This window comes from Somniosus microcephalus, chromosome 22 (genome assembly GCF_052327205.1).
Source record: "Somniosus microcephalus isolate GS21.2 chromosome 22, FLI_Smic_1.0, whole genome shotgun sequence".
NCBI lineage: Eukaryota > Metazoa > Chordata > Chondrichthyes > Squaliformes > Somniosidae > Somniosus > Somniosus microcephalus.
The window spans coordinates 52,140,629-52,163,154 of record NC_141008.1 but is presented as its reverse complement, the minus strand read 5'-3'; positions in this window follow the sequence as shown (position 1 = coordinate 52,163,154).

Sequence of the window (22,526 nt, the reverse complement as noted above, 5' to 3'; positions counted from 1 at the left end):
ACTGAGGGGTGTCCCAGGGATTGGTGCTGGGCGATGTACTGAGTGGAGTGTCCCAGGGATCGGTGCTGGGAGATGTACTGAGTGGGGCGTCCCAGGGATCGGTGCTGGGTGATGTACTGAGTGGAGTGTCCCAGGGATCGGTGCTGGGTGATGTACTGAGTGGGGTGTCCCAGGGATCGGTGCTGGGCGATGTACTGAGTGGAGTGTCCCAGGGATCGGTGCTGGGCGATGTACTGAGTGGAGTGTCCCAGGGATCGGTGCTGGGCGATGTACTGAGTGGAGTGTCCCAGGGATCGGTGCTGGGTGATGTACTGAGTGGAGTGTCCCAGAGATCGGTGCTGGGTGATGTACTGAGGGGTGTCCCAGGGATTGGTGCTGGGAGATGTACTGAGTGGAGTGTCCCAGGGATCGGTGCTGGGAGATGTACTGAGTGGGGTGTCCCAGGGATCAATGCCGGAGTGACGTACAGAGTAGAGTTGAAGTAGGAATTACAGGCGAGGGTCTATAGGCTGTCCCCAGGCAACCAGTAATGAGAAAACGTGCTCACATACCCTCGGGGGTTTGGTGCCTGAATTTTGTACCGAGCTCAGCATCAGCTGCTGAAGCTCCGCACCACAAGTGGTGGATCCACCTTTCGATGATGTGTGCGCCTATTGCCGCAGGCAGGATGCTAACAATCCACTCGCACCTTGCAGTGAGTCTTGCCACTCACATGCCACTGGTCAGGTGGTCCTGATATACCCTGTCCACCTGGTGAAGGTCCAGGCCCATCTAATAAAAAAAGACTTGCATTTATATAGCGCCATTCACGACCACCGGACATTGCAAAGCACTTTACAGCCAATTAAGTACTTTTGATGTGTATTCACTGTTGTAATGTAGGAAACGCTGCAGCCAATTTGTGCACAGCAAGGTCCCACAAACAGCAACATGATAATGACCAGATAATCTGATTTTAGTGATGTTGATTGAGGGATAAATATTGGCCAGTACACTAAGGATAACTCCCCAGCTCTTCTTCAAAATAGTGCCGTGGGATCTTTTACACCCACCTGAGAGAGCAGACGTGGGCCTCGGTTTAACACCTCATCCAAAAGATGGCACCCCTGACAGTGCAGCACCCCCTCAGCCTGCCTAGATTTTGTGCTCAAGTCTCTGGAGTGGGACTATGAACCCACAACCTCCTGTTTCAACAGGGAAGCGGTGCTACCCACTGAGCCACAGCTGACACAGTGAATGACCAGTGACTACGCTCCTTGGGAAGGGATCTCTTTGGGTGTTGTGTTGGCTCCAAAACAGAAATGCCTGGCGAAGGCAAATCAAGAGCAGGTCAACGCTCCCCGTGACATGATGAGGGATTTCTGCGTGTGTCAAGACACCCAATTCATCAAAAGGACTCGAGGAACAGCACCTCATCTTCCGATTAGGCACTTTATATCGAGTTCAACAATTTCAGATCATAACCTCGGCCCCTATTACATTTTTATATATTTTTTATCCACACCTTTGGTTTGTGCCTTTTCCTTTTTTTCTCTCCCACATGGCAGCTGTCTCTCATTCTGCCAGCGCGTTTCACACTTCATCTAGAGCCGTCTTTTGTCTCTTTACCTGTCCTATTACCATCTCGTCTCGTCTTGAATATCTCTTAATGTCTCTTCACCTCTCAGACCTTCCCTTTTGTTCTTTCATCCCCTCCCCCATTTCCGAGCCCCCAAACTGGCCTTTTAATCTGTTTCATTTCCTGCTTTTTTTTCAGTTCTGAAGAAGGGTTTCGACCTGAATCGTTAACTCTGTTTCTCTCTCCACGGATGTTGCCCTGGCCTGCTCAGTTTTTCCAGCGTCTTCTGTTGTTATTTCATCAAAAGGAAACATTGATAGCTCAGCTAAAAACCTCGGCCAGCCAACTATGGGAATCCAATGGACGCATTTTCTCAGGGAGCCTCTCGTGTCACGAGATTGCCTTGCTGGCACGACGAGCTCGGGTCAACCCCTTCCTGTCCAGCTATAAACTGAAGCGATGAAACGCAAAGGAAATAAGCGCAGTTAAAATCCAGCTGACCATTCTGAGCCACTGCACAGAGAAGCTGCTCAACTCACTGCATCTTTGCGAGGAAGACCACAATACCTTAAGAGCCAAGAATATATCCTTGTATCGCAAACCGTGAGCGTGCTTACATCACCCCTGACCTGAGACGTCCGTAATACACAGCACCGCCCACGTAATTCTGCATATCATATAGAGTTAGAAACTGGACAGTGTGTTTGCCCATCGAGGCATCCAGAGAGCTACACAGAATTTTGCAACACAGAAACAGGCCATTCGGGCCAACTGGTCTATGCCAACATTTAGAACACAAGAAATAGGAGCAGGAGTCAGCCATTCGGCCCCTCGAGCCTGCTCCGCCATTCAGTAAGATCATGGCTGATCTTCAACCTCAACTCCACTTTCCCGCCCGATCCCCATATCCCTTGACTCCCCTAGAGCCCAAAAATCTATTGCTCAGCCTTGAATATACTCAACGACTCAGCATCCACAGCCCTCTGGGGCAGAGAATTCCAAAGATTCACCACCCTCGGAGTGAAGCGATTTCTCCTCATCTCAGTCTTAAATGGCCGACCCCTTATGCTGAGACTATGCCCCCTAGTTCTAGACTCTCCAGCCAGGGGAAACAACCTCTCAGCATCTACCCTGTCAATCCCCCTCAGAATGTTTCAATTAGATCATTTCTCATTCTTCTAAACTCCAGAGAGTATAGGCCCAATCAAACTCAATCTCTTCTCATAGGACAGCCCTCTCACCCCAGAGATCAATCTAGCTAGTGTCAGTAATGGTGACCATGAATCTATCGGATTGTGGTAAAAACCCATCTGGCTCACTAATATCCTTTAGGGAAGGAAATCTGCCGTCCTTACCCGGTCTGGCCTATACGTGACTCCAGACCCACAGCAATGTGTATGCCTCTGAAATGATGGTTCACCCCCTCCTTCTCAAGGGCAATTAGGAATGGGCAATAAATGCTGGCCTTGCCAGCGACGCCCACATCCCAGGAATGAATTTTTAAAAATCTAGTGAACCTGCGTTGCACCCCCTCTAAGGCAAGTATATCCTTCCTCAGATAAGGAGACCAAAACTGCGCACAGTACTCCAGCAGTGGTCTCACCAAAGCCCTGTACAATTGTAGTAAGACTTCCTTACTCTTGCACTCCAACCCCCTTGCAATAATAATTGCTTGCTGTACCTGCATGCTAACTTTATGCTCCACACGAGCCTCCTTCCACCTTACCTCATCTCACACTATCAACATACCCTTCTATTCCTTTCTCCCTCGTGTGTTTATCTAGCTTCCCCTTAAATCCATCTATACTATTCGCCTCAACCACTCCCTATGGTGGCAAGTTCCACATTCATCCCACTCTCTGGGTAAAGAAGTTTCTCCTGAATTCCCTATTGGATTTATTAGTGACTCTTATATTTACGGCCCCTAGTTCTGGTCTCACCCACAAGTGGAAACATCTTCTCTACGTCTAACCTATCAAACCCTTTCATAATTTTAAAGACCTCTATCAGGTTCCCCCCCTCCGCCTTCTCCTTTCTAGAGAAAAGAGCCCCAGCCTGTTCAATCTTTCCTGTTTGGTATAACCTCCCAGTTCTGGTATCATTCTAGTAAATCTTTTTTTTGCCACTTTCTCCAGTCCCTCTATATCCTTTCTGTAATATGGAGACCAGAACTGTGCACAGTACTCCCAGTGTGCTTATAAGTAAGTGATGTGTTTTGACGCTATATACGGCATTCTATCAACGTAACTAAATGCCCGAGGACCCAGGGTTTTGTACCCCAGACAGAAAGGAGAAAGTAAAAATAACTTCTAATGTCGTTGCAATGGGGGATGTGTGTTTAGAAAACAGAACCTGCAGGGGGTGGGGAAGAAGTCAACTGACAGGCTGTGGCCAGTTGAGTAAGTGGTATCATTTTATACATGCTGGATATTGTACTTAGGTCTTGATAATGAACTCTCTCAATGTCTATGGAAAAATCAATGGGAAAGACCAGAAATAGCTCCAAGGCATCAGATGATAGCAGGATTTTCCGCAGGATCAGCCGTGTCCAACAGCCAAATATCTGCATCCGTCTTTCAGATGAGATGTTCTCTCAGGTTGGGACATAAAAGATTTCACGGTCACTATTTCGAAGAAGAGCAGGGGAGTTCTCCCCGGTGTCCTGGGCCAACATTTATCCTTCAACCTACATCACTAAAAGACAGATGGTCTGGTCATTATCACGTTGCTGTTTGTGGGAGCTTGCTGTGTGCAAATTGGCTGCCGCGTCTCCTACATTACAACAGTGACTACACTTCAAGAAGTACTTCATTGGCTGTTAAGCGCTTTGGGGTGTCCGGTGGTCGTGAAAGGCGCTGTAGAAATGCGAATTCTTTATTTTGCAGATGACCCCTTGACCATCTCCTCTCCAGGGACCCAAGTTCATCAAATCTTTCGTTATAGCTCAGCCCCTTCATTCCCAGGCATCATTGTTTGTGACTCATCCACCTCTCTCTCCAGACAGCAGTGGAGCACCAGAGTCTCGGTCAGTCAGTGAAGAGCTGGCCTCGCACTGGAGAGGAAGGTGGGCTCAGGAGTGCCTTAATCTTCTGAAGCGGGACGATACAAACTTGAAACCAATAATCATACCGAGGTATCACTTTACGGAAATGAATGACAGCGTTCAGTGTCACATTAGGCTGAGGTATAGTTTCATGAAACAGAATAAGAGAAGGATTTGACTGTTAATTAATCGGGAACTGGATACTAGCAGCCTGAATCATCACCGACATCAATATGTTTAATACTCCGTGCTGTGACAGGAATAGAAACTTATCTTCTCTTTGTCATTTCTCATCGTTTGCTCACGGTTCCTGCTCTGAACATCTTTTCATTCCAAGAGAATTCAACCCTGCACCCGCTCCCTGCTGGATCCGTGGCTCAGTGGGCAGCACTCTCGCCTCTGAGTCAGAAGGTCGTGGGTTCAAGTCCCACTCCAGAGACTTATGCACCTACTCCAGGCTGACACTCCCCGGTGCTGCAATGTCAGAGGTGCCGTCTTTCGGATGAGACGTTAAACTGAGGCCCTGTCTGCCCTCTCAGGTGGATGCAAAAGATCTCAAAGCACTATTCAAAGAAGAGCGGGGAAGTGCTCCCTGGTGTCCTGGCCAATATTTATCCCTTAACCAAAAAAACAGATGATCTGGTAATTTATTAAACATAAGAATTAGGAGCAGGAGTGGGCCACACGGCCCCTCGAGCCTGCTCTGCCATTCAATAAGATCATGGCTGATCTTCTACCTTTGCTCCACTTTCCTGCCTTATCCCCAAATCCCTTGATTCCCTTAGCGTCCCAAAAAAATCAATTGCTGTTTGTGGGATCTTGCTGTGCCCAAATTGGCTGCCATGTTTTCCTACATTGCAACAGTTCACCTGCGCCGTGTAATAGTTTTCATTCACCTCAAGTCTTGATTTCCCCACCCTTTAAAAAAAGAATCTTTCACTGTTCTGTTTTGCAGAGAAACAGGGAATCAGCTATTTACAAATAGTGTGTCCGTGTAAAATTAGGAGGGAATTCCTTCTGTGAAATCCATCTTTGTTCTTTTTTTGGGGGGGAGGGGGGCCACGGGATCTCTCTCCGACTCGGTTACAAGTGTCGACTGCTTGTTGACACCACTTTGGATTGCAATCACCCGTCTGTCGCTCAGTGCATTTCCCTGACGACAGCGCAGGTTGGTGGAGCTGTCTCCACGGTGACAGCCTGCATCTGATCCTTTTCTGTTCCGTCGATCCGATCTGACAGGATCCCGTTCCTTCTAATCCAGCGACAAAAGGGGCTTGGCGGGGGGGGGGGGGGGAATTGGGCAGTCTGCAGGAGCGGCTCAGCTTGCACTGTAACAGCAGCAAGCTCCAGAGGCCGCGGGGAGTTGGGATTTTTTTTTCTTTTTAAGCACCAAGGCCAAGGCCCGCCTGCACTTAACTCAAACCTGAGCCTTTTAAAAAAAAAATACAAAAAGCCAAATACTGGAAATCTGAAATAAAAACAGAAAATGCTGGAAACGCTCAGCGGGTCAGGCAGCATCTGTGGCGAGAGAGAGAGAGAGAGAGAAACAGAGTTAACGTTTCAGGTCGATGACCCTTTGTCAGAACTGGAAAAAGTTAGAAATGTAACAGGTTTTAAGCAAGGGAGGGAGGAGGGGAGGAAAGAACAAAAGGGAAGGTCTGTGATAGGGTGGAAGGCAGGAGAGATTAAATGACAAAAGGGATGATGGTGCGAGGCAAAAGGAGATGGTAATGGGACAAGTAAAGAAACAAAAGATGAGTCTAGAAGAGGTGTAAATGGGGATGGCAGAATCAGCACCTGCCGTCCGAAAAAATAGGGGCAGAGGTTATGATCTGAAATTGTTGAACTCAATGTTGAATCCTGAAGGCTGTAAAGTGCCAGACGTAAGAAAACTACGAGGCACTTGGTCTAAGCGTTAAACAAAGCTTTAATCAACTGTTTTACTACATGGAGATCTAGTTGTGTCCTTCACTAGTTCCTGTTAAGAATGCCCTGCGCAAGCTGGGCCCGTGCCCGAGTATTTCTACTCTCCCTGAACAGCGCCACCCGCAGGCCGCTCAGTATTATTTCATAAGTCTTTCTTTCATGAATGACTGATTCATGTTAGTGCCTAATTGAAAGATGAGGTGCTGTTCCTCGAGCTTACGTTGAGCTTCATTGGAACAGTGTACGAGGCCGAGGACGGAGAGATCAGAGTGGGAGTGGAGTGGAGAATTAAAGTGACAGGCGACTGGAAGCTCCGGGTCACCTTTGCGGACTGAACGGAGGTGTTCCGCAAAGCGGTCGTCCAATCTGCGTTTGGTCTCCCCAATGTAGAGGAGACCGCCCCTTTTTGAAAAAGTTTGTTTTACTTAGCTTTTTGGTTCGGACCCTCTAAAAAAAATCACGTGGCCACAAGGATGGGCGGCACCGAAACCATTGGAAACAGGAAGGCCTCAGCCAGCCTGTGTTGAGTTAGCTGATCCAAGATGGAGCAGCAATGAAAGGGTTACAATTGGCCTTTGAGCTCAGGGGGAGATGGAAGCAGCCACGGTTTAAACACTGAGCTCGGCCTCAGGTTAACTCTCTGACAGTGTGGGAGGAGGCTCGTGTGGAGCATAAACACCAGCACGGACCAGCTGGGCCGCGTGGCCTGATTCTGTGCTGGACATTCCGTGTAATTCTTGTGTCCTAAAGGAATGTCACAAAAAAATTGCCACTTGGGAAATCCAGACCCTGATCTTTATCCAGTTCAGCTGTTCCCTCTGGCAAATGGGTCAGTAATCAGAGGTCATAGGTTTAAAATCATTCGGAAAATAAGAAAGACTTGCATTTCTATAGCACCTTTCACGACCACCGGACGTCCCAAAGTGCTTTACAGCCAACAAAGTACTTTTGAAATGTAGTCACTGTTGTAATGTAGGAAACACAGCAGCCAATTTGCACACAGCAAGATCCCACAAACAGTAATGTGATAATGACCAGATAATCTGTTTTTTTGTTATGTTGGTTGAGGGATAAATATTGGCCAGAACACCAGGGAGAATCCCCTGCTCTTCTTCGAAATAGTGCCGTGGGATGTTTTACATCCACCTGAGAGAGCAGACGGGGTCTCGGTTTAACGTCTCATCTGAAAGACGGCACCTCGGACAGTGCAGCGCTCCCTCAGCCCTGCACTGGGAGTGTCAGCCTAGCTTTTTGTGCTCAAGTCCCTGGAGTGGGACTAGAACCCACAATCATTCTGACTCTGAGACGAGAGAGAGTGCTGCCCACTGAGCCACGGCTGACACGGTGTAAATATCTAGAGGGGGGATGAGGAGAATATTTTTCTCTCAGAGAGTTTTCAGGATCTGGAACGCTCGACCTGAAAGGTGGTGGAAGCTGATTCCATCAATAATTTGAAAAGGGAGTTGGACGGGTTCTCGAGAATGAGGAACTCACAGGGTTACGGACAAAAAGCGGGGATGTGGAACTGAGCACGACGGCTCTTTCAAAGAGCCAGCATAGGCACGACGGGCCGAATGGCCTCCTTCTGTGCTGTTAGTTTCTATGATTCCAGGTGTGTGTGTCAGAGAGTGAGTGCGCGTGCGTGCTCTCCTCTCAGACCCCTACTCCTCCAGGCTTTGCTCCCCATCTCCCTCCTCCCTCTCTCTAACGCTGAGTGCTGCTTGTTCTCTCTGCCCCTCGGTTCCTGCTGTCCGTGTACTGATGCCCTGTTGCTGTAGCCCTCCCAGTGTCAGTGCTGGACTCTGCCTGCTCCCACCTCCCTTGCTCTGTTTCCTTTCAAAGCAAATTAACTCATATAAGATTGAAACATACAAGATTCTGAGGGGGATTGACAGGGTAGATGCTGAGAGGTTGTTTCCCCTGGCTGGATAGTCTAGAACTAGGGGGCATAGTCTCAGGATAAGGGGTCGGCCATTTAGGACTGAAATGAGGAGGAATTTCTTCACTCAGAGGGTGGTGAATCTTTGGAATTCTCTGCCCCAGAGGCCTGTGGATGCTCAGTCGTCGAGTATATTCAAATGTAGGAAGTTACACAACACCAGGTTATAGTCCAACAGCTTTATTTGAAATCACAAGCTTTCGGAGCGCTGCTCCTTCATCAGGTGAAGTGGAGAAATGCACAAAGACACAGCTTATATAGTCAGAGAATCATGTCAGATGTTTACAGGTAACCTTTCCAACTGCCATTTATCACACCTCGGCAGAGAGATAATCACAGCAGTCAAAGGTGTGAATGGTGTCAAAACAGGTCAGTCAGGGAAACATTACATCAAAGAACAATGAGGTGAGGTGGGAGAACCTCTCTGGATATGTCGAGGGCATCCTGAAACCCATCGTACAGGGAACCCCCAGCTTCTGTCGCGACACTACAGACTTCTTACAGAAGCTCAGCACCCACGGACCAGTTGAACCAGGAACACTCCTCGCCACGATGGACGTCTCGGCACTCTACACCAGTATCCCCCACGATGACGGCATCGCTGCGACAGCCTCAGTACTCAACACCAACAACAGCCAATCTCCAGACGCCATCCTACAACTCATCCGCTTCATCCTTGACCACAATGTCTTCACCTTCGACAACCAGTTCTTTTCCCAAACACACGGAACAGCCATGGGGACCAAATTCGCACCCCAATACGCAAACATCTTCATGCACAAGTTCGAGCAAGACTTCTTCGCTGCACAGGATCTCCAACCAATGCTATACACCAGATACATCGACGACATTTTCTTCCTATGGACCCACGGCGAAGAATCACTGAAAAGACTACACGATAACATCAACAAGTTCCATCCCACCATCAAACTCACCATGGACTACTCCTCAGAACCAGTCTCATTCCTGGACACACGAATCTCCATCAAAGACGGACACCTCAGCACTTCACTCTACCGCAAGCCCACGGACAACCTCACGATGCTTCACTTCTCCAGCTTCCACCCTAACCACGTTAAAGAAGCCATCCCCTATGGACAAGCCCTGCGAATACACAGGATCTGCTCAGACGAGGAGGAACGCGATGGACACCTACAGACACTGAAAGACGCCCTTGTAAGAACGGGATATGATGCTCGACTCGTCGATCGACAGTTCCGACGGGCCACAGCGAAAAATTGCATAGACCTCCTCAGAAGACAAACACGGGACACAACCAACAGAGTACCCTTCGTCGTCCAGTACTTCCCCGGAGCGGAGAAACTACGCCATGTTCTTCGCAGCCTTCAACATGTCATCGATGACGACGAACACCTCGCTAAGGCCATCCCCACGCCTCCGCTACTCGCTTTCAAACAGCCGCCTAACCTCAAACAGACCATCGTTCGCAGCAAATTACCCAGCTTTCAGGAGAACAGCAACCACGACACCACACAACCCTGCCACAGCAACCTCTGCAAGACATGCCAGATCATCAACACAGATACCATCATCACACGTGATGACACCACCCACCAGGTACATGGTACATACTCATGTGACTCGGCCAACGTTGTCTACCTCATACGTTGCAGGAAAGGATGCCCCGGATCATGGTACATCGGCGAGACCATGCAGACACTGCGACAACGGATGAACGGACACCGCGCAACAATCACCAGGCAGGACTGTTCCCTCCCAGTCGGGGAACACTTCAGCAGTCAAGGACATTCAGCCTCCGATCTTCGGGTAAGCATTCTCCAAGGTGGCCTTCGAGACACACGACAACGCAAAATCGTCGAGCAGAAACTGATAGCCAAGTTCCGCACCCATGAGGATGGCCTCAACCGAGATCTTGGGTTCATGTCACGCTACATGTAACCCCACCTGATGCAGGGTCATCCAGACTCGAGTCGACATTGGCTTGTTCTCTCTACACAGATGCGGCCGGACCTGCTGTGATTTCCAGCCAAAAAAAATGTTTCTTGTCTGTTTTTTTGTTTTTCATACAGACCCCAGCATCTGTAATATTTGACCCCCTGTGACCCCACCTCATTGTTCTTTGATGTAATGTTTCCCTGACTGACCTGTTTTGACACCATTCACACCTTTGACTGCTGTGATTATCTCTCTGCCGAGGTGTGATAAATGGCAGTTGGAAAGGTTACCTGTAAACATCTGACATGATTCTCTGACTATATAAGCTGTGTCTTTATGCATTTCTCCACTTCACCTGAAGAAGGAGCAGCGCTCCGAAAGCTTGTGATTTCAAATAAAGCTGTTGGACTATAACCTGGTGTTGTGTGACTTCCTACATTTGTCCACCCCAGTCCAACTCCGGCATCTCCACACCGAGTATATTCAAGACTGAGATCGATAGATTTTTGGACTCTAAGGGATTCAAGCGATGTGAAGATCAGGCAGGAAAATGGAGTTGAGGTCGAAGATCAGCCATGATCTTACTGAATGGCAGAGCAGGCTCGAGGGGCCATATGGCCGACTCCTGCTCCTAATTCTTATATGTTCTTAACCCAGGCCATTTGAACAGCTGACCCCTTGACCCTGCTGAACTCCTATAATGCAGTGTGCTATTGAGTAAGCCTGACCAATGGGCCGGTTTGTCTTTTTTGGATTATTCCTCACCGATTCCCAGACAGTATTCCCAGATGGTGATCGGATTTTTCCTGTGGATTACACAGTCCGTTCCCACATTTTCTGTGAGCCCACGAGCGCAAAAGTGTCCCACAAAGAGTTTAGAAGCAATTGCAAGTGATCTGATGGGAAACATTGACACTGGTCCTGTCTAGTTGAAAACAGCTCAGCTCAGAAGGAGGCCATTCAGCCCATCATGCCTGTGCTGGTGAATGACGGCCCATACTAACCTACAGGTGAGTGTGCACTGGAGGTAGCTGGGCGATGATCGCAGGCTAAATCACCTGTCAGTCACTGAGGTTTCTCCTTTTCTTCCTCTCTCTTTCTCCCTCTCTCTTTCTCCCTCTCTCTTTCTCCCTCTCTTTCTCCCTCTCTTTCTCCCTCTCCCTTTCTTCCTCTCTCTTTCTCCCTCTCTTTCTCCCTCTCTTTCTCCCTCTCTCTTTCTCCCTCTCCCTTTCTTCCTCTCTCTTTCTCCCTCTCTTTCTCCCTCACTCTTTCTCCCTCACTCTTTCTCCCTCTCTCTTTCTCCCTCTCTTTCTCCCTCACTCTTTCTCCCTCACTCTTTCTCCCTCACTTTCTCCCTCTCTCTTTCTCCCTCTCTTTCTCCCTCACTCTTTCTCCCTCACTCTTTCTCCCTCTCACTTTCTCCCTCTCTTTCTCCCTCTCTCTTTCTCCCTCTCTTTCTCCCTCACTCTTTCTCCCTCACTCTTTCTCCCTCTCTCTTTCTCCCTCTCTTTCTCCCTCTCTCTTTCTCCCTCTCCCTTTCTTCCTCTCTCTTTCTCCCTCTCTTTCTCCCTCACTCTTTCTCCCTCTCTCTTTCTCCCTCTCTTTCTCCCTCTCTCTTTCTCCCTCACTCTTTCTCCCTCTCTCTTTCTCCCTCTCTCTTTCTCCCTCTCTTTCTCCCTCACTCTTTCTCCCTCACTCTTTCTCCCTCACTCTTTCTCCCTCTCTCTTTCTCCCTCACTCTTTCTCCCTCTCTCTTTCTCCCTCATTCTTTCTTCCTCTCTCTTTCGCTCTCTCTCTTTCTTCCTCCCTATTTCTCCCTCTCTTTCTCCCTCTTTCTTCCTCCTTCACTCTTTCTCCCTCTCTCTTTCTCCCTCTCTCTTTCTCCCTCTCTCTTTCTCCCTCACTCTTTCCTTTACCTCTATTACAGCAGCAGTGACAGCATCTCACAGCAACTCATTGTGTGTAAATCATTCTCAGAGAAGAGGCTGCCTTATTATCGCATGTTCCCCCCTCACTTGCGCTCCCTCTTTCTCTCCTGTTTTCTCTCTTTCTTTTTTCTCTATGAGGCACGATTCTCTCTGTGTCATAGGAAACCTTACCTCGGCTAACTTCTCCTATTTCACCTCTCTCTTCCCAAGCTTACTCTCTCTCTCTTTTCATTGTCTCTGTCTCTGTGTCTCTGTCTCTTTATCTGTCTGTCTGTCTCTCTCACTCTGTCTCTCTCACTCTGTCTCTCTGTGTCTTTCAATCTCAATCCTTTCTCTCCCTCTCTCTCCCCTTCTGTGTCTCTTTCTCTGTCTCTCTCTTCTCTTTCTCGCTCTCTCCCTCTCACACTCCCTCCCTCTTTCTCTCTCTCTCTCTCTCTCTATCTCACTCAGTTCCCTGCAGACCAGTAGCTTCCCTACCTTTCCTCCCAGTCCCTGTACAGGAATATTCTCCCTGTGGAGTGGAGGAGTTCCTGTATTTCTGGGAATCACATGAGGGCCTTCACCTCCCACCAGCTGGAAGAGTCCATTCTCCCCCCTCAATGAGATGCCCTGGAGCCCAGCTGTCAGTCTGGAGCCCAGCGGAGATTGGCAGCTTCCCGGGAGGGAGCGAGCCGCCCCTCAGGCTGCTCTCTGGCATCACCTAGTGGCCAGTTACAAGGCGGTGCTGGCGGAAACTGAAACAAGAACTTGTATTTATATAGCGCCTTTAACATAGTAAAACGTCTCAAGGCGCTTCACAGGAGCGTTCTCAAACAAAGTTTGACACCGAGCCACATAAGGAGATATTAGGACAGATTGGTCAAAGCTTGGTCAAAGAGGTAGATTTTAAGGAGCATCTTAAAGGAGGAGAGAGAGGCGGAGAGGTTTAGGGAGGGAATTCCAGAGCTTAGGGCCCAGGCAGCTGAAGGCACGGCCGCCAATGGGGGAAGCGATTAGAATCGGGGATGCTCAAGAGGCCAGAATCAGAGGAGCGCAGAGATCCCGAAGGGTTGTAGGGCCGGAGGGGGCGAGGCCATGGAGGAATTTGAAAACAAGGATGAGAATTTTAAAATTGCGCCGTTGCCAGGCCGGGAGTTGGGATACAGACAGCAGGGTTTTGCAGGAGCTCTAGTTTATGGCGGGTGGAAAATGGGAGGCCAGCCAGAAGAGCCCTGGAACAGTCAAGTCCCTTCACCACCTCAGGACGTCCTAAAGCGCTTTACAGCCAATGAAGTACTTGTTGAAGTGTAGTCAGTGTTGTAATGTAGGAAAAATGGCAGCCAATTTGCGCACAGCAAGCTCCCACAAAGTGTAATGAGATAATGAGCAGATAATCTGTTTTTTTAAGATGCTGGTTGAAGGATAAATATTGGCTAGGTCACCGGGGAGAATTCCCTGCTCTTCTTCAAATATTGCCTCCAGACTACACTATGCCAGGCCGGCCTCCCAATCTTCCACCCTCCATAAACTAAAGCTCATCCAAAACACTGCTTCCCGTGTCCTAACTCGCACCAAGCCCCGTTCACTCATCACCCCTGTGCTCGCTGACCTACATTGGCTCCCGGTCCTGCAACGTCTCCATTTTAAAATCTCATCCTCGTGTTCGAATCTCTCCATGGCCTCGCCCCTCCCTATCTCTGTAACCTCCTCCAGCTCTACCACCCCCCGAGATCTCTGCAATCCTCCTATTCTGGCCTCTTGCGCATCCCTGATTATAATCGCTCCACCATTGGCGGCCGTGCCTTCAGCTGTTTAGGCTCTAAGCTCTGGAATCCTTTAAGACCCTCCTTAAAACCCACCTCTTTGACAAAGCTTTTGACCACCTGTCCTAATATCTCCTTATGTGGCTCGGTGTCAATTTCTTGTCTGAGAACGCTCCTGTGAAGCGCCTTGGGATGTTTTACTACGTTAAAGGCGCTATATAAATACAAGTTATTGTAGGAAGAGGTAGAATTCACCTCATTGTGTTGGGTGGGGGCGGAGGGAGAGGATGGGGCTCACTCTGATGCCTCCTCCCCCCACTGTGATGACACAGACTCTATAAAGAATCGTCTCTTGTGCGAGGTACCTCAGGGCTCCTGATCCCCACAAAACTGCCAGGCAGTGGCTTCAGGAGAGGGAGGCAAGAAAATACTCGTCCTGTGAGCCATGTCTCAGGATTAAACCCTTCTGGGTGAGATTGCAGGGCTGGGGGAACAGGAGGGGAGATTAATTGTATCTGTATTGGAAAGGACGCCATCTGTTTGGATTTCAAAGGAAATGAAAAAGCTCCATTATTCATGGGAAACTGACAGCAAAGGAAGGATCGCACACACACTCACACACACACTCTCTCACACACTCTCTCACACACACTCACACACTCTCTCACACACAGACACACTCACACTCTCTCACACACAGACACACTCACACTCACACACACACACAGACACACTCACACTCACACACTCTCTCACAAACAGACACACTCACACACTCTCTCACACACAGACACACTCACACTCACACACTCTCTCACAAACAAACACACTCACACACTCTCACACACAGACACACTCACACTCACACACTCTCTCACACACTCACACTCACACTGACACACTCTCTCACACACAGACACACTCACACTCACACACTCTCTCACACACAGACACACTCACACTCACACACTCTCTCACACACAGACACACTCACACTCTCACACACAGACACACTCACACTCACACACTCTCTCAAACAGACACACTCACACACTCACACACAGACACACTCACACTCACACACTCTCTCACACTCACACTGACACACTCTCTCACACAGACACACTCACACTCACACACTCTCTCACAAACAGACACACTCACACACTCTCACACACAGACACACTCACACTCACACACTCTCTCACACTCACACTCACACACTCTCTCACACACAGACACACTCACACACAGACACACTCACACACTCTCTCACACTCACACTCACACTGACACACTCTCTCACACACAGACACACTCACACTCACACACTCTCTCACAAACAGACACACTCACACACTCTCACACACAGACACACTCACACTCACACACTCTCTCACACTCACACTCACACTCACACACTCTCTCACACACAGACACACTCACACTCACACACTCTCACACTCACACTCACACTCACACACTCTCTCACACACAGACACACTCACACTCACACACTCTCTCACAAACAGACACACTCACACACTCTCTCACACACACTCACACACTCTCTCACACACACACTCTCACACACTCTCTCACACACAGACACACTCACACACTCTCTCACACACAGACACACTCACACACTCTCTCACACACAGACACACACACACTCTCTCACAAACAGACACACTCACACACTCTCACACACACACACACTCACACACTCTCTCACACACACACTCTCACACACTCTCTCACACACAGACACACACACACTCTCTCACAAACAGACACACTCACACACTCTCTCACACACAGACACACTCACACTCACACACTCTCTCACAAACAGACACACTCACACACTCTCACACACACAGACACACTCACACTCACACACTCTCACAAACAGACACACTCACACACTCTCACACACACAGACACACTCACACTCACACACTCTCTCACAAACAGACACACACACACTCTCACACACACAGACACACTCACACTCACACACTCTCTCACACACAGACACACTCACACTCACACACTCACTCACACACCCACTCACACTCACACTCACACACTCTCTCACACACAGACACACTCACACTCACACACTCTCTCACACACAGACACACTCACACTCACACACTCTCTCACAGACACACTCACACACTCTCTCACACACAGACACACTCACACTCACACACTCTCTCACACACAGACACACTCACACTCACACACTCACTCACGCACCCACTCACACTCACACACTCTCTCACACACAGACACACTCACACTCACACACTCTCTCACACACAGACACACTCACACTCACACACTCTCTCACACACAGACACACTCACACTCACACTCTCTCACACACAGACACACTCACACTCACACACTCACACACAGACACACTCACACTCACACTCTCTCACACACAGACACACTCACACTCTCTCACACACAGACACACTCACACTCACACACTCTCACACACAGACACACTCACACTCTCACACTCTCACACACAGACACACTCACACTCTCACACTCTCACACACAGACACACTCACACTCTCACACACACAGACACACACACACTCTCACACACAGACACACTCACACTCACACACTCTCACACACAGACACACACACACTCTCACACACAGACACACTCACACTCACACACTCTCACACACAGACACACTCACACTCTCACACACAGACACACTCACACTCTCACACTCTCACACACAGACACACTCACACTCTCACACACACAGACACACACACACTCTCACACACAGACACACTCACACTCACACACTCTCACACACAGACACACTCACACTCACACTCTCTCACACACAGACACACTCACACTCTCACACACACAGACACACTCACACACACTCACACTCTCACACACAGACACACTCACACTCTCACACACACAGACACACACACACTCTCACACACAGACACACTCACACTCACACACTCTCACACACAGACACACTCACACTCTCACACACACAGACACACTCACACACTCTCACACACACTCACACTCACACTCTTTCACACACAGACACACTCACACACTCTCACACACACAGACACACTCACACACTCTCTCACACACAGACACACACACTCTCACACACACAGACACACTCACACACTCTCACACACAGACACACTCACACTCTCTCACACACAGACACACACACACACACACTCTCTCACACACAGACACACTCACACTCACACACTCTCTCACACACAGACACACCCACACACACTCACACACACACTCACACACACACACACCCACACTCACTCACTCACACACACACACACACACACAGAAAAGGACTGATGCCTGGGTGTGGGAATGAGGTGACGTCTGTTCAGGTCCATCAGGCTCAGGGTTGCCCGATTTCCCTTCTGCTCACAGCCCAGGATTAGAGCCCCAGCTTAAACTGACACGGGCGGCAGAGAGAAGGGAAACTCAGCCTGGGGTCCCACACCTGAGTGTAACTGAGTGAACTGGTGGTAGTGTGTGCATGTCTGTCTGCGTGTGTGTGTGTCTGTGTGTGTGTGTGTGTGTGTCTGTCTATCTGTGTGTGAGAGAGTGTGAGTGTGTGTGAGTGTGTGTGTCTGTCTGTGTGTGTGTGTGTGTGTGTGAGTGTCTGTCTGTGTGAGTGTCTGTCTGTGTGTGTGTCTGTGTGTGTGTGTGTGTGTGAGTGTGTGAGTGTCTGTCTGTGTGAGTGTCTGTCTGTGTGTGTGTCTGTCTGTGTGTGTGTGCGTGTGTGTCTGTCTATCTGTGTGTGTGTGTGTGAGTGTCTGTCTGTGTGTGTGTGCGTGTGTGCGTGTCTATCTGTGTGTGTGTGTGTGTGAGTGTGTGTGTGAGTGTCTGTCTGTCTGTGTGTGCGTGTGTGTCTGTCTATCTGTGTGTGTGTGTGTGAGTGTCTGTCTGTGTGTCTGTCTGTGTGTGTGCGTGTGTGCCTGTCTATCTGTGTGTGTGTGTGTGAGTGTGTGTGTGAGTGTCTGTCTGTGTGAGTGTCTGTCTGTGTGTGTGTGCGTGTGTGTCTGTCTGTGTGTGTGTGCGTGTGTGATGGCCCCACAGTAGAATAGCCCATCACTTCTGGGCTCACACACATGAAATACCGAAGGAACCGTACGAGTTGGTGCCTTCAGGGGGGGAAAGCGGGAAACCAGTGGCTAAAAAGCACCTGTAGAATCATCGAATTTTACAGCACAGCGGAGGCCGTTCGGCCCATCGTGCCTAAGCCAGCTCTCTGAAAGCCCCCGCTCCCCTGCCCAAACTCCCATTCGCTAAACCCTTTTAAGATTTTCTTCAGTAGCGGTAGCAGCCATGGCGCACTCTCGCCTCTGAGTCAGACGGTCATCGGTTCAGTCCCCACTCCAGAGACTTGAGCCCAAAATCTAGATTGCTGATCCCAGTGCCAGTACTGAGGGAGTGCTGCAGTGTCGGAGGTGCTGTCTTTTGGATAAGACGTTAAATTGAGGCCCTCTCAGGTGGATGTAAAAGATCCCAGGAGACTATTTTGAAGAAGAGCGGGGGGGAGTTATCCCGGGTGTCCTGGGCCAATATTTATCGCTCATCCAACATCACTAGAACAGGTACTCTGGTCTCATTGCTGTTTGTGGGAGCTTGCTGTGCGCAAATTGGCTGCCGTGTTTCCTACATTACAACAGTGACTGCGCTTCAAAAATTACTCTCTCCTGCTTTCTATCCTGTCGCTGACCTTCCCTTTTCTTCTTTCATCCCCTCCCCCTTTTCCCAGCCCCCAACTTGCTTTAAAATCTGTTCCCTTTCCTGCTTTTTTCCAGTTCTGACGAAAGGTCATCGACCTGAAACGTTGACTCCGTTTCTCTCTCCACGGATGCTGCCCTGGCCTGCTGAGTTTTTCCAGCGTTTTCTGCTGTTATTTCAAAAATGACTTCATTGGCTGTAAAACGCTTTGGGGACATCCTGAGGCGGTGAAAGGCGCAGTGGAGATGCAAAGGGGGGAAAATTCAGTTGTTTGCGCCTCCCGTTAGCGCCTTGAAAGGGCGCTAATGGGGCGCAAAGCAACTAGCGCCCGGGCACGGCGATGTTTGCACCGCTCGCGAAATTAACTAGACATTTTGCGGCAGCGCTAAACAGTACCGCCACGATCTCCTGCGCCGGCAGATTGTGACGTCAGTCGAGCGCGCAACGCCCCGGTAGCGCCCCGGACCAGATATTGAGTGGTGCCCCCTGCCTTACCGCCGGCCGCTAGCAATGACAGGTTGAGGGGAGCGTTATGCTGTCAGAAAGGGACTGGGGGAGTGCTATTTAAAGGTGACCGCTTCCTGCCTTTTTTTGTCGGTGACATTTTTGCACCACACATTCTGAGAGAGAGAGAGAGAGAGAGACTTCTGGAGAGATTCAACGCTGTGTGAAGGAGTTTTGAGTACTGAGCAGCACTTTGCAGGTTCATTTTGATTTGCCCTTCCTTGCTTCGCCAGCGCTCTGAGGTAGCGCCTCACTCCTCGGCCTTTGTGCCTTAAGACAGGTGTGTAGCGCCCGATTTAGCGCTCCAATCACCTCCAGGGGCGATAAAATCCAAGTTTGCTGTCGGCGGCAATAATTAGCGCCAGGCGCTAAACTTTGCGCATGGCCGATAATGGCGCCCCAAACGGGGCGATACTGAATTTTTCCCCCAAATTCTTTAATTCTGCTACTCGCACTGTTTCTGGTCAGGCAATTCCACGTCCTACCGACCCTGGAGCCTCCTCGCGTGTAGCCTGTCAGGGGAAAACGCTGCAACAATTGTATTCAAAGGCCCCGGCGTGTGTCTGTTCAAGGCTTCAGCACAATGATCACAATAGATTACCACCGGCAGCGACGTTGCCGTGGAGACGGCATAGCATGCAGCATGCATCGCCCCATCTGTGCGGGTAACCAAGGCGACATAAGTGATGTCCTCGGGAACAGACTGTTTGCGAAGATGATTTCTACGCTTGGGAAAAGAAAAATGTGAATAGATGACCGTAGCTTGCCTTTTTGCGCGATATATATATATATACACACACACATTATTTTTTGCAAACACTCTCTGGGTCGACATTAAGCGACCTGCTTCCGATCGACAGCTGAAAGCTTCACCTAACAGCTGCTAAATGTTGTCTCCTTGAGAGGGTTGGAGTCCACATCTGTCGCAAACCACCTGTTAATCAGGTAACTTCTGCCTAGCTGATACAAAAAGAAAATACTGCGGATGCTGGAAATCTGAAATAAAAACAGACAATGCTGGAGAAACTCAGCAGGTCAGGCAGCATCTGTGAAGAGAGAAACAGAGTTAACGTTTCAGAAACATTGGGCTGGATTTTCATTGAGGAGGCGAGTCTACAACTTTCAGGGTTGTAGTCCCGCCTCCATCGAGATGCGACCAACCCACTCGATTTTGACTTGATTGACCTTGTTGAGCCCGCCCAGCGGGCTCAGCAGGCCAATTAAGGGCCACCCGGCAACAGGTGACGTCACAGATGGATATTTCATCTGTCAAGAGCTTTTGACAGATGAAATATCAGCGTTTGACAGCTCTTTGAAGCTGTCAAACACTGACAATCTGTACTCCAAGTTAATTCCTTCCTGTCAGGATGATTTAGAGATCTCTCCGGAACAGAAAGCTGAATGCTGCAATTTTTGACAGATTGCGGCCATTCTACTTTCTGTGCCGGTGAGATGAGGGACTCCCGAGACCTGAAGGAAGGAAGGCTGTAAAAACTTCTTTAAACACTTTAAACACACCAAACACACTTACCTCTGCACTCATGCACCCATCACTTACCTGAACACCGGACATCTCGACCCCTCCAAGCCCTTCAGCCCGACGTTCCGCCTCGCTAACTTGGCGTGGTTTGGAGCCGTCGGGAATCCCACACTTCAAGAATGAAAATAGGGATTAGGCTAAAAACTGCCTGTTAACTACCTGTTAACTAATTCCCTTCCTGCCTCGGGGAGGCGGGTCCCAGTGCGGGTCCTTTGAAACTGGCATGGAGGCGGGTTGGGGATGGGATGGGTTCGTGCCCCCCCGATTTTGGGATTTTAACCCCCCACACACCTCCAATCCCGCCTCCACGGCCCAATGAAAATCCTGCCCGTTAACAGATGCTGCCTGACCTGCTGAGTTTCTCCAGCATTTTCTGTTTTTATTAACTCTACCTCACTGATCGGTAGCGACGCACAGGGGTGGAATTTAACCCTCCGAGTGCTGGATGTTCCCCCGGTTAGCGCACACATAGGGACAGGAGGAGGCCATTCAGCCCCTTTCGGAGGAGACGTTCAACCGAGGCCCCGTCTGCTCTCTCAGGTGGATGTAAAAGATCCCGTGGCCACTATTTTGAAGAAGAGCAGGGGGAGTTCTCCCCGGTGTCCTGGGCCCAATATTTACCCCTCAAGCAACGTAACAAAAACAGGTTCTCTGGTCATTATCACATTGCTGTTCGTGGGAGCTTGCTGTGTGCAAATTGGCTGCTGCGTTTCCTACATTACAACAGCAACTACACTTCAAAAAGTACTTCATTGGCTGTAAAGCACTTTGGAACATCCTGAGGTCATGAAAGGTGCTATAGAAATGCAAGTCTTTCTTTCTTTCTCAAGTCTGTTCCGCCATTCAATTAGATCACGGCTGATCTGTATCTTAACTCCATCTACCCGCCTTGTTTCCGTAACCCTTAATACCCTTGCCTAACAAAAATCTATCGATCTCAGTTTTGAAATTTTCAATTGGCCTCAACAGCATTTTTTGGGGGAGAGAGTTCCAGATTTCCACTACCCTTTGTGTGAAGAAGTGCTTCCTGACATCACCCCTGAACAGCCTGGCTCTAATTTTAAGGTTATGCCCCCCTTGTTCTGGACTCCCTCCACCAGAGGAAATAGTTTCTCTCTAGCGACCCCTATCAAATCCTTTAATCGTTACACGATCCCAAAGAGCAAACACTGACCTCTGCCCCTGTGGCTCAATGGGGTACGTACCCTGGCCTGAGTGGTACTAAGCCATGATGATCAGAAGTGGCACAGAAGCAAAATACTGCGGATGCTGGAAATCTGAAATAAAAACAGAAAATGCTGGAAATACTCAGCAGGTCAGGCAGCATCTGTGGAGAGGGAAACAGAGTTAATGTTTCAGGTCGATGACCTTTCGTCATCGTCGTCGACATCATCGAAGGGTCATTGACCTGAAACGTTAACTCTGTTTCTCTCTCCACAGATGCTGCCTGACCTGCTGAGTATTGCCATGATCAGAAGTGGCCCCTGACTCTGATTCCTGACCATTGCTAGGTTAGCTGACCTTAGTCAGGGTGACAGAGGAGTTGGCCTCAGTACCTCTGATCCTCGCCCTGCCCAACATTCATCTGCACTCACGCTCCAGCCGGAATTGAAGAAAGGGAGAGG